Genomic DNA, 12,999 nt, shown 5'->3' with positions numbered 1-12,999 from the left:
TAACCATGTTAAATGAATGTAAAGTCACTGAGAGTTCATCTCTGCTTCTCTGTTTCTTTCATGTGACAATCTAAACCATCAAAGCAGAGAAGATATGATTTAGCTTTTTGAAGGAAGCCTCTCCTGTGAAAATTATCTGTGCTCACTTTTCTCCCCAGCACTTAAAAGAATAATCTAATAAGTTATAGCTGGGCACATGCAGACAAGATGCCACTTTCTGAGCAGAACTTTCTGCTAGGCTTCACCCCATGGCAGTAAAACAGTCTGTTTTAGGAAATGAAGATGCTTGCACAGGTGATCCCTCTTCTGCTGTAGCCGTGGAATGAAATGGCACAAATGAGATAACATTGCTGGTAAAAAAAAAAAAAAAAAAAAAAAAAAAAAAAAAAAAAAAAAGGGTCTTATCTTTGAAGTAAATTAATTCTGAGTGAAGAACTGGTTTCTTTCTGTCTTTGATAGCTTTCTTTCAAGGCCACTGAAACATATGCAACCCTTTCTTGTCTTAAGAGCAATTTCTTTCTTGGGTTTCTAAAATTAGGTCACAGTGGCTTGTTTCCAAATTTCCAAGCGTGCGTGTGACTGATGTGAGAGAGCTCTGCCCTGAGCACTTGCAGTTGTGGAAGCTGTTAAACTGTCCTGCAAGACTGACACCAAATGAAAGTGGACAACTTTCACTTCTAATCACCCTCTCTTCAATCTTTCAATCTGCTGTCTGCAAATATGCATAATTCTCAGAGTTCTTCCAGTGTCTTATGAAAACAAATAGGTTAGTATTTTAGCAATATTCAGATATTATAGTAATGGGTAACATCAGAAACCCCAGGAGATGTAATAATTCTTTCTTCAGAGTGGATTCTAAAAGCATGCACTAAATAAGACATGAACTAGATTTTGAATGATGAGTAAAAGAGAAAATATCAAATAGCTAGCTGTTCATTAAGCACTGTTCATCTTGTGCTTTGAATAAGACAGGAGGCCTCTGTAACAAAGCAGTTAGTGATAATATAATTAAACAGAGTAGCATTTAAATGTGATTAGTACTACAATATTGATACTGCTCAGTTGACATGAGGTTCTTTTGGAGTTTGGAAGTTTTATTTTCTTTCATTTTGTGGTATGGAAACTTGTGATTAACACCTATGAATGCAATGAAGAAGAACAAAATGTTGAAAATACATGTAAATAATATGGATTAGAGGAGATAAATTGGGAATTTTTACTCTGTCTTACACTCTAAAGAGCTAGGATTAATCAACAAGATGTAAATGCACCAAATCACGTCTTTTTTTAAAGTCTGAACAATTAATAACTGCACAACAGGATGAGCTGGAACATAATGACGTTGAGACAAAGAATGTATCAAGTTTCAAAGCTAAATTGGACACTGATGTAGGTAATATAAAAAGTTTCATTATTCAGTGTTAAAACCTATCTCGAAAGGGGATTAAAAGTATATTTGTCTCATAGTTGGTTCATAAAACAGCAACAAAAAATATCAAAATTTTGGTGCTTCCCTTTGCCCATCCACAGATATTATGTGAACTTTTTGTGACAATTCCATAGCTGACTTATTTAATTTTTAATTTATATTGCAATAAATTACCTTTATCTTCATGTATTTTTGAAATACATTTTCTATCTTTTTTTCTTTCCTGATCTATTATCTGTTTAATACTGACATGGTAAAGGAAACTTCTGTGATGATTTTTTACAGGTGCTTAAGTTATTTAACTCAGTTCAAAACCTTAGAATTGAATATCCTTTAATAAAAAGATATGTTTTATTTGGAACATCATCTGGATTACCAGACTTCTCTTGATTCTGTGACTTATGGGTTTTTTTTTCAAATTCATATGAAGCATGTTCCTTTATATTTATTCTGTGTTTAAAACTCATAATTTATAAAGGGTGATATTTACATGAGCATTCAAATTGACACAAATAATGTTCAGTTGTTCTAAGTAGTCACAGAAATTTTACAAAAGTTGAGCTCTTACAGTAAACACATCTTCATATCTACCAAGAATCTAATATTTTCCATTAATAGTACCACCATAAATACTATTAAACATCTTAAAAATATCAGTTAAAATCCTCACTAATAGAGTTGTCACCGTACTTTTCACGTATGGGCTGTAGCTCAGATATGCAGGAGAAAAACTGGTAAATGTCATTTTATCCTTAAGGCCGATGTAAATTTGACAACAGGAAAGTGAATCTATTCTTTTAGTCAAAGCATAAATCACAGTACATTGCAGAAAAGGGGGATTCACATAAATTTACACATTTGTGTCCACCCTCTTTTACTTTACAGCTCAAACATTAGTGATTTGCTGCCTTAGCTGCTTTGATTGCAGAGGTGGCATAAATGAAAAGATGTGGTTTAGTTCCCAAGCAAAGGGGCTTAGGAATAGATAGGGCAAAGAAGCAATACAACTAATTAATTAATGAAGTATACTAATGAATAAATGCACTCCTAGAGCAAAAGCAAACAGAACCTGCCTTCCAGCTGTCAGTCACTGTGAGTTTGGAATCTATACTAACCATACATACTGCTTTTCAACCTGCCTTGGAGAGGTGGGGGAAATAGATAGGGATTGGATATATTGCATTCCCATTGCTCTGTATTTATCTGCTTGTTGTAGGTAACTTCAAAAAAGGCTTTGAATTGCACAGTGGCAGAAGATTATTGTGTCCCCTTCAACATGTTGGCATTTGTGACACCATGGCTCTGCCATGGAAAGGGGAAGTCTCCATGGGTTGCTGCTGCCAAAATTCTCTTTTAGTGCTCCTACTCTTGCTAACCCTGGGGACTGGAAACAGCAGTGCCCTATAAAAGTTGATGAGAGCTCAAGTTTATTGTGAACACCATAAAATTTAAAAACCATCTACAATGTAAAAGCCTAATTTCCCTAGCCCATTAGTTTTATTATTTTTTATGTCTGTTTTTTCCACAAACCACTGTGTACCTCTCCTCCAGAAAGTAAGTAGAACTTAAGACAAAATGTTCCTTGAAAGTAGCTGAGTTCATAGCCTCTGAACCAAACATGAAAAGTTATGTCAGAATTACTAGCACAATTTTCACTTATATGCTGATTTATTTCTTAGTCATGTTCATTTAAAGTTTCAATTATGAGGACTTTGATATTCACTTGAATAACTTTTCCCATTCAGGTTTTCTTTGAACACACAAAAAATAGTCAAGTTAGGACAAAATGATAGCTTGATGCTTGTAACTTGCTGCTGGGATTTCATAACACTTGAGATATTAATTTAGCCAAAATCTTGCTGTGGTGTCAGAGCTGCTCTTAGCCACTCTCAAATGAAAATGGCTGTAACATACCATAAGACAGTGGCATGAGTAGGTGATTTAGGTACTGGCTCTCTTTCCACATTAGGCTTCCAGAAGGCCCCGTTTAAGTACTGGAAGACTGCTTTAGGCTCCTCCCAGGGCATTCTCCAGGCTCCAACTCTCTCAGCCTCTCTTCACGGGAGAGATGCTCCATCCCTCTAATCATCTTGGTGGACTCTTCTGGACCCACCCCAAGAGGTTGTCTTGCACAGTTGTTGAGTAAGGTATTGTAACAACTTAAGCAAGAGAAGATTTACAGAATAGTTGGTAATAACATTTTAATATTATTAAAAATGTCATAAAACCATTTTGTACTCTGAAAAAAAATAATGTGATTGAATTTTGTTTCATATTTCCAACGAATTTACTTATCTCTCTAGAGGAGTAATTAAAAGACTTAGATAATCATTCAGTGGGACCAGGGAAAAAATTGTTTATAAAATTTACTCTGATTGCATGATTGTTATATCATATCCCAAGTCTGGTAAGATAGCATACTTATCAGAGCCATGTATGGTGTTATTTATCTTCTGTCCCAATAGGATAGAAGACTTCCCTGAAACTGCTCCCAAACAAGTAACATAAGCTGTTCCATCTTCCAGAAGAGTGAAACAGACCCTTTTAATTTGATATATCAAAGTGGATTTAATGTTTCATGCCCCTTGAACAACAGGAGAGACAAAACTCAATCTTATATAATTCCCCATAAGAAAGGTCTGACGCAATGCTTCCATAAGAGAAGACTTATTGTGAGCCTTGACAGTAACAGTCACATTTGAAATGCAAAACGGACAAGGCAGGCACAGCTTTACTGCAAACACATTAAAATACCAGTAGACAGGGATAAATTAAACTAATGCCTTGGTTCTAATTAAGCCTTTGATTTCTGAGGTGATTTTCTGTTAATACACAGGAAAAGGTCTCCAAGGCTACGTCTATCCTACTAAATTAAACATGCCCAATATTGTCTTCTGGAATTGAGACAAGCTGGCATTGAGTAGCCCTCACACATATCACTATACCCTTTCCCTCTCCAGAACAGAATGATGACATTCTGTCTCCTTGTGGTGGATGGCCCTGATCAGTGCACACTCTGTAATCCCACCAGGAACTGCTTTGGAGACAGCCCAGGCCAAGTATATGCCAGGGACCATTTTAATCAATCATTTGACAACATAAGTAGGACATAACAATGGAGCAGTGAAAGTTGTTCAGTTCCAGCACCTAGGAATATTCCCTAGCATCACTTTGCTCACATCACCAGCATCACTTCTTGCTGAGAAACTATGTTGGCTGAATACCCTGCCATCTATCCTTGATATCTGTTTTATATCACTTCACAATAAATGTCCAGGAAACCAGAGGCATTTTTTTTCTAAGTACTGAAAACTTGAAGAGAATTTAATTCCCTTGAAGTTGAAGAATTGACATGTCCTCTTTTTACAAGGGAGATGTGACAATATATGAAGTCACATCAACTATCAGGTTTGATTGCATTTTGATATAACATTTTGATATAGCATACATGTACATTTTGATATAGAGTGTATATGAAATGCATTATCATGAAATTCTACTGTCTAGATTTATTGATATTTTTCTTTAAAAAAAATTAAAAAGAAAGAAAGAAAAAGAGAAACAAGTAATTTCACAAGACTGTCTTTATAAATTTGCAAAATCATTTTTATTGTTATAAAAGCGGTGCTCCAGCATTTTCTGGTAATAATCCACTTACAAATAATTTTTATTCCTACATTACCAATATGTGATCCAATTATATACTTAGCTGATTAAATTGATTTTCTCCCAAAATAAAATCCAATTGATTTGAGGTTTATGATCCCACATACATTTTTCAAGTTGGAGCTGAGATCTTTAGCTTGGGAACCTGTCTTTTGGGATCAACTTTTGCAGCCTTGATGAAGTAGACTACAGAAATTTCCTTGCTCATTTATATTGTTTGCTAAAGACAATAGTAAAATATTACAATTGTTTTCGTACTATTTTGTTATTATATATGCTGTTCCACATATCCTGAAAACCATGATAAGAGAAGAGGCTGTACTACAATAAGATTTATCAGTATTCTACAGCAAGTGCTCACTAATAACATTAGAGGTTTACTTGGAAATAGGCACACCACAAAGCACTAGAGGAAGAAAAAAATAGCTGGCTTTTACATAATGGTAGCCTTTCATCCACAGCTCAGGGAGCATTCCTTTTGGCCAAGAAGCAGCAGTTTTAATATATTACTGCAGTTTTGGTGGTTTCAAAATTTACAATTATACTTTATGAAGAGAAAGAAAGGATCCAAATTTTTCTTTCAACCACTCCTCACATTGTCCCTTGTGTAAGATAGCAACCCATCCTGGCTGTTTAGGGAGATATTGCTACATGTTAAACAAACTTTTAGGATATTTTTCTATAGCTACTATCCTTGTCTGACTCTCACTAACCTCTAAAAGATTGATGAACTATTACGTTTTCAGGATTATATGTAAGACTAAATTAAATCTTTACATATAATTTTGAATTTTGTCCCCAGTTCTGGGGTCTATAATGATAATTTATACAGATTGCTGAGAAGATGCAGAGAGTTATTGATTTCTGCTGGACTAATCAATGCATTGTTGCTGCTGTGACTCACCTAGAGCTACTCTAAAATAATTTGATAATTCTGTAAACAGACATAGTGGTTTCTGTACAAATACTTTGACTTAAGTGCCTCTTACTTGGAATTGTCTGCAATGGGTCAAGCACAAAATATATGACTCATGATAGCCCACAAAAGGGTCATTAAGAGATAATTAGATCTGATGCCTTTAGCCTCTGCCAGCTTATGGAATTGGTTTAGACTGAGGGCATATAAAAGCCTGCCAACAAAAAAAAACCAAAACAAAACAATGAAGACACCTTTGTGTTGTTCAAAGGAACATTGTCTGGGGCTATGACTTGATATTCAGAATGGAAAGAATCTGCCCAGATGCATACAGAAATTTAGTAGTGTGAGTGGAATAGTTTCTGCCCTCTCATGACTTACTGTGCCATGCAATGAGCAGGGACTTCTTCAATTTGGAAAGGCATGAAATTAGAAAACTGGCATATAAATTGTTTTCTTTTACCTTGCAGCCCCTATCTTTTATCAAGCATCTTGGTAACATCACAATAAAACCACTTTGGTTTGGTAATAATATTAGATGGGTGATTAAATTTTTTGCATTTAGATTTGCTAACATCTAGGAAGCTGCCATCTTCCCACAGACTAAAAATTTCTATCTGTTTATGTTGTCTAATATTTTCTATTTCCTATTAGCCTTCTAAGCACTTCCCAGTTCAATTTATCTTCTGTTCCACTATAAGTTACAATATCAAGGAGTCAGCTGAGCTACCAAAGAAGAAAAAAAAAAGGCTATAAAGGAAAAACTATGGGAATATTTACTGTTAATATAAATCAAGCCTTTTATCATCATGATCTGGCCATACTTCCAGCATCACATTTACAGAAGCAATGTGAACATCAGCTTGGGGTATTCATGAAAAGGATGACCTGAAAAGGTTTAAATTTTGGTCCACTAGATCATGTATTTACAATGTTAGGAAACATTTCAGGCAGTGATCAACAGTAAAGTGATATAAGACATAAAAAATAAGGCAAGAATTAGTTTGCACTTCAACTAAATTAAAAAGTTAAAATTTAAATTTAACTAAAAAATTACTGTCATCAAACAATTAGGGACAAAGACATTAAAATTTGTTTTCTGGAGTAAGAGGGAAACTCTGTCAAGAGAGCTGGGGGTCCTGGTTGGTGGCAAGTTAAGTATGAGCCAGCAGTGCCCTGGCAGCCAGGAGGAACAACCCTGTCCTGCAGGCATCAGGCACAGCATGGCCAGCCAGGCAAGGGAGGGGATTGCCCTGCTCTGCTCTGCACTGGGTCAGCCTCACCTTGAGTCCTGGGGGGCAGTTTTGGGCTCTACAATATAAGATATTAAACTCCTTGTGAGAGGAAGAGGAGGGGCAGATACTGATCTCTTCTCTGTGGTGATCAGTGACAGGTCCTGAGGGAATGACCTGAAATTAACAAGATGTTTATTTTTAATTCTGACCATCACAGAACTGTTTTAAAAATAAAGGGAAATTTTTTAGTGTTTTAAAGTAAGCCATGTTTTGTATGCTATGGCTTCTGCCAGATGTTAGAAGAAAATGGTGTACTTTAGTTTCTTCCTTCTTGAGTAATTTTCTTAATGAAAAAAGGGGAGGCCTTTATCTGAAACAGGTCTGGAAATTCTTTTATTCTGTTGTCTCAAAGATACTTAACAGATCAATTCTAAACATGTGAATAGGATTAAGTAAAGGATTTTTGACTGCAAGCTTAGACATATTATCAACATATTATCTGTAGATGTTTTTTATGTTTGTAATCTCTTTCCAGTCGCAACGCTTATCTGTTCTGGGATCCTCTGGTATTAAAGTGTTGAAAAGAGCAAGGCATTAGGAAAAAACAACAACAACATTAAAACAAACAATTCAGTGTTAAAAGAGGTTCATGCTCCAGGTAAAGCTGCTGCTGAAAAATATTAGCAAATGGCGTCATCCATTTAAATAGCTGTAGGAAAATGCTTTCATGAAAATATCATACCTTAAGTACCAGGGCCCAGGGACTATTTGAGAGAGCACACACAAACCAGAGACATGGCCTGGAGAGATTCTGAAAGCATGAGATTTGTAACAGTTTTTCTTAAGGAACTTTAGACTCATCTGGCCATTCACTACTGGAATTCAGCAAAACATAAGAAAGCACACCGCTTTTGGGTTAGAGCAAATCACATTTCCTTTTACAAGCCACACATACACTTCTCTGATTACATGTTCACACAAAATTTAATAACTGAAACAAAGCAGGCATTAGAAATAAGGCGAATAACAATAATTTTGCATCTTGATTTGGTCTCAGCAAACTTCACATAGAAGTCAATACTATGCAGGGTTTATTCAACCTAGATAAATGCATCTGTAACCTTAGGGAAAAAGTCACTTAGCATATACAAAAATGTATCAGAACTCATAAAAGAAAATGTCAAAGTCCCATTGACAATATTTTTACATATTGTACAAATTCTAAAAATCAAGAATTATTATTTATAATTTTACAGAAATCATAATTTTTTATCTGTTTGTATTGAAACACACTCTATCTTCTCCCTTGCCTCCTCCCCTTGCTTTTTTAAGCACCATTCAGAATATAACAATGTGTAATTAAACCAATCTAAACTGAATCTAGCATCTTTTCAAAAAAGTGAATGGAAATACTGAAACTGCTTAAGCCATCTCATAAAAGTTGTGGGAGAACAGAATTGGGAGCCAACAGATATAAGAAGGAAAAATATGGAAGAATCATGATATCAATATAATAAAGAAAATTATTCTAATAAAAACCTTGCCATATGATAAAACACAGAATACTTTATTCAAGTCACAGACACTAGAATCACAGTATTAAAGGTTAGCATTAAACAGCAAAGAATTTATAAAAATACTGTGTTTGGCTCCTGTCATGCATCAATTGAAAGAAGGCTGCCAATGCTCCTAACCCCAGGGTTATCACTATATATTATAAAGCTGGGGAATCATAAAAATAACAATTAGGAAAAAAATATATTATACTCTTTTATTTATTAATCCTCTCATCTGGAGCATGGGAGTTCAGAAAAGATGTCCTGAACTAGCCTGACAAATTTTCTCTCATCTTTACTCAGTATTGTGAGGCCAGTGGTTTTTTCCCATCAAATAATAGAAGACAGAAGTCTCCCTCACTGAGATTAGAACGGATCAGATTAACACAGGTCTTTTTGTGAAGGACAGAGTAACAGGCCTGCCTTCCTCTGAGCAGCTTGAACCCATGGACTACAGACTCCTCACGAGCCTGCTCGTGGGCTCAGCTGCAAATCCTCTCAGCAGCCAACTGGCAAGGGGTGAAAGACCACTTTAAACAGTCATCTATCTTCTTTGCAATACAGCCACCACACTGTATTTGATTCAAGTTTAGCCAAATTTATATATTTATTATGAGGCAGTTTGACATTTTATGTATCAGGAGTTGTGGTTTTTTTTTTAGAAACAGCTCATAACTCATAGTTTAAAGCTAACACTGAATAAATGTATCAACTTAAAATCTAATGTTCCTGTTCATTAAAACAATGTTGTTTTGCACAAGCTTTCAGTAACTTAGGTAACTCCCTGACCCCTGGCTGAAGTTGATATTTACAAATAACTTTTTTTTTATTTTGAACTGATTTGCACTTCTCTTTTTAAAAGTCCTTGCAACTGATCACAGAGCAGTCAAAATAAATGGACTCACAGTATGTCATTTATACACTGAAAAGAAAAGGAAACAACATTGATCCATTGAATTTCACCTATTCATATTTAAAAAGAAAACAGAACAACAACAAAAATATGCTGAAGATTTAAAATTATTTATAGTGTTTTTTGTGTTCCAAAAGCTCTGCTCACGTAAAGTGCGAATGGGCTTTGAAAGATGTGATTTTTTTGGATCAAACAAGAAGTATATAGAATATAATGTTGATTTTGTCATTGGAGTTCTGTCCCAACCCAGGCTGCTGAAACATAATTCAACTGCAGGGGTTAAAAAAAAAGTCATTCAGAAATAAACTGTCTGATTGGAAAGATGGAACAAGACTTGATAAATGCTAGAGATATTTTACCTCTGGAAGACCATAAAGAAATGGTTTCCTGTGAACCTTTCGTTCTTTCTCCTTTGCCCTTTTCAGGGCTTTTTATTTTCTTCTATTTAGTCATGGCTGGAAGTCAAAAGATGTGGAAAGGGTTGAACTGGCATATAAATCCTCTAACCTGCCTCCAAGAAAAAAAATTTGCATCCAAATATGCATCTTTACCCTGGCCCCCTTTGGAGCTGTCTGACAGAAAGCAAACTCCTAAAATGATGGCTCATTTCTCTATCCCTCCCCATCCCCATAAAATAGGGGGAATAAAAAAAAAGAAAAACTCCTAGTTTATGTTCTGGGTGATAAATGGACCTGTTCCCATGCCCCATCTTCATTACTGATGAGCTGAGAGCTGATCACAAGACTGGAAGAGCAAGTAGCTCCATGATATACTAGCTTTGCACAGGATGCCTGTGAGTCACTGGTGTGATGTAGTCACAGGAATAACTCATGCTACCAGTCACAGTCTTCGCAGACAGTGACAAATATTACAGCCATAGGGCAGGACATAAGGGAGATCATATCTGGACCATGGCATAAGGTGCGGGAGTAGTCACAGTCTGGGAAAAAGGTAGAATTTGGAAGCGATTTAGAGTAAGGCTGCATCCCATTAGGATGGTGTGGAAACAAGCCAGGGAGTCTGATTAGGGAATGTCTGCACTGAGCAATGAAGAAGAGCAGTGCTGAAAGCCCTGAGCTGCCATGGACTTTATCTGCTCTAGAAGCAGTACATCACAGCATGGTGCTGATGGGCTGTATTTATTATCTCAAAGTGCATTAAAGTGGATGAACTGCTTCTGGCCCTGAGCTGGTCTTGCTGCAGCACAACAGGTAGACAGATCAGCTGGAGTCAGCAATAGCTCAGGATTCTCTGCACCAAATTTCACTGCATTGCATCGACATCTTCTGTATGAGCTTGGTTTGTGCATTCAGGCACAATGAAAGCTGTCAGGGCATATGATTGCTTGCTATAAATGAATCAAGAAGAGGAGGGGAGATGGGGGAATGGAAAAAAAATTAAATTAGGGGATAACACTGGCACAAAGTCAAATAGATATAAACTAGTTACAAATAGGTTTAGGCTGGAAATTGGAAGACAGTTTCAAGTCATCAGAGCAGTGAGATTCCAGAAGGCTTTCCAACAAGAGGAAGAGGGCCAAAAAGCTTAATTACTTTTAAGATTAGGTTTAAATATTTGTGAAAGGGTTATATGACATTGCTGCCTGAGGAAACTGGATAAGATTCAGTAGCTCAGGCAGCTCTTCCTAAATTCATTTTCCTCTGAACACTTTCCTGCCATCTGATGAGCCCCTTGGTCATTTGTAGCCGTCACAGGATTGCCTTAATTTTCTCACAGAGCTCAGGTCTCCCTAACACTGCACCATCACTGGGGCTCTCAAACTTCTTGTCAGGGGAGAGAGCTGTACAAGCCCGTGTGGAGCTGCTTGCAGCCGCATGAACCATCCAGACATGAGATCTCATTTTGCTTTTGAGTTTCCATGTTAAGTACAGCCTGAGCTTCTGATTCTTGTGAAACGATGAAAGGCCTCAGCTTTACACTTCTTCCAAATATTTGTCTTCTGGTGTGAAGAGAACCTAAGTTGTTTGTGATCTTGCCCCAGCAGGACCCTTTTCTGCCCTTGGTGAACTGCAGTGCAAAGACCACTACATCACTTCCTTGCCTCAGTTAAGGGGTTTGACATTTCTGAGACCTTTGGTCTTTCCTCACTGGACTCTTGAAGCAAAATAAGAAAAATAATAAAGACATCTAGCTAAAAGGATTTTGTACCTGTTCAAAGGAGAAAGGTGAGAGCTTGGATCTGTCACCATAAGAACTTTCACTGAAATTGGTCTCAGAACTGGTGTCTTCACTGCAGCTGATGGTACTTGATGGAGATTTTTTGAAAAAAAAAACCCCCGTTTTTAAAGCCTGTGTTTCTAGATATAGCTTCACATGACAATCTCAGCATCTGGTAAAAATCTTTCTAATTCTCCACCTTGCAGCAAAAAAACCCAGTCTTAAAAAGTTTCAGGTTGTACCTTATGTAATCCAGAAAAACAAAACCACTGCTATCTTCTATGCTCACAATTCCGCAAGTCCAACCCAGGGAATATGGAGTGGCAGTGCTTCCACACACCCTCTTCCAGCTGGTGCTGCTTTTATGTGGTGTACTTTAGGAAAAATAATAAATCTCTGCTTATGGCCTCAAGTTTTAAATCATCTCCAGACTGGTGAGGAAATAAAATTTTGCTCTCAAAGGGTTAAGGAGTCCAGGTCTGGTTGAAATCCGTGCTGTACATGACATTGAAGAAAGGCCTGGGAAGAAATTCTGCTCAAAGTGGTGAGAAGAGTGTGCATGCAAAGTACACAAAGCACATAGCCAACAAATGCCAAATGAGGAGTTAAATCCTCCACTTTTCTGAACAAATCTATAGCAATAACAACCATAGCACTACAGAGAATAAATTGTTTTGCTTCTGGTTAGAAAATTAAAAGGATATAATTTTCAATTTATAAAGGGGATTGTGTTAGAAGAATACTTAAAAAAAATACCACTACTTGATAGGTAAATGCAAAAATAACTTTTGTCCAAAAACTAAAAAATAAACCCTAGACAACTAAAATTTATCATTAAAAAGACACAAATAATATACTCTTTTAACTATTGTTGGTCAGATGCAAAGGTAAATAGATAATAATTAATTTCAAATTTTTCAAGAATAAATTGTTGTAGGGTTTGGGCTACAAAAGTATAAAATCTGTGGAACATGAACTTAAAGAATATTATTCAAGAACTATATCTATCTTAGGAAATTTTGATTATAAGAGTTTTCATTTGAGGCCAAAACATGTGGGGAACATGTAAAACATGTGAGAGTAAAAAAGATAATTCGAAGATAGGT

The sequence above is a fragment of the Passer domesticus genome, chromosome 1 (assembly GCF_036417665.1).
Source record: "Passer domesticus isolate bPasDom1 chromosome 1, bPasDom1.hap1, whole genome shotgun sequence".
Classification (NCBI taxonomy): domain Eukaryota; kingdom Metazoa; phylum Chordata; class Aves; order Passeriformes; family Passeridae; genus Passer; species Passer domesticus.
This window is presented reverse-complemented; position numbering follows the sequence as displayed.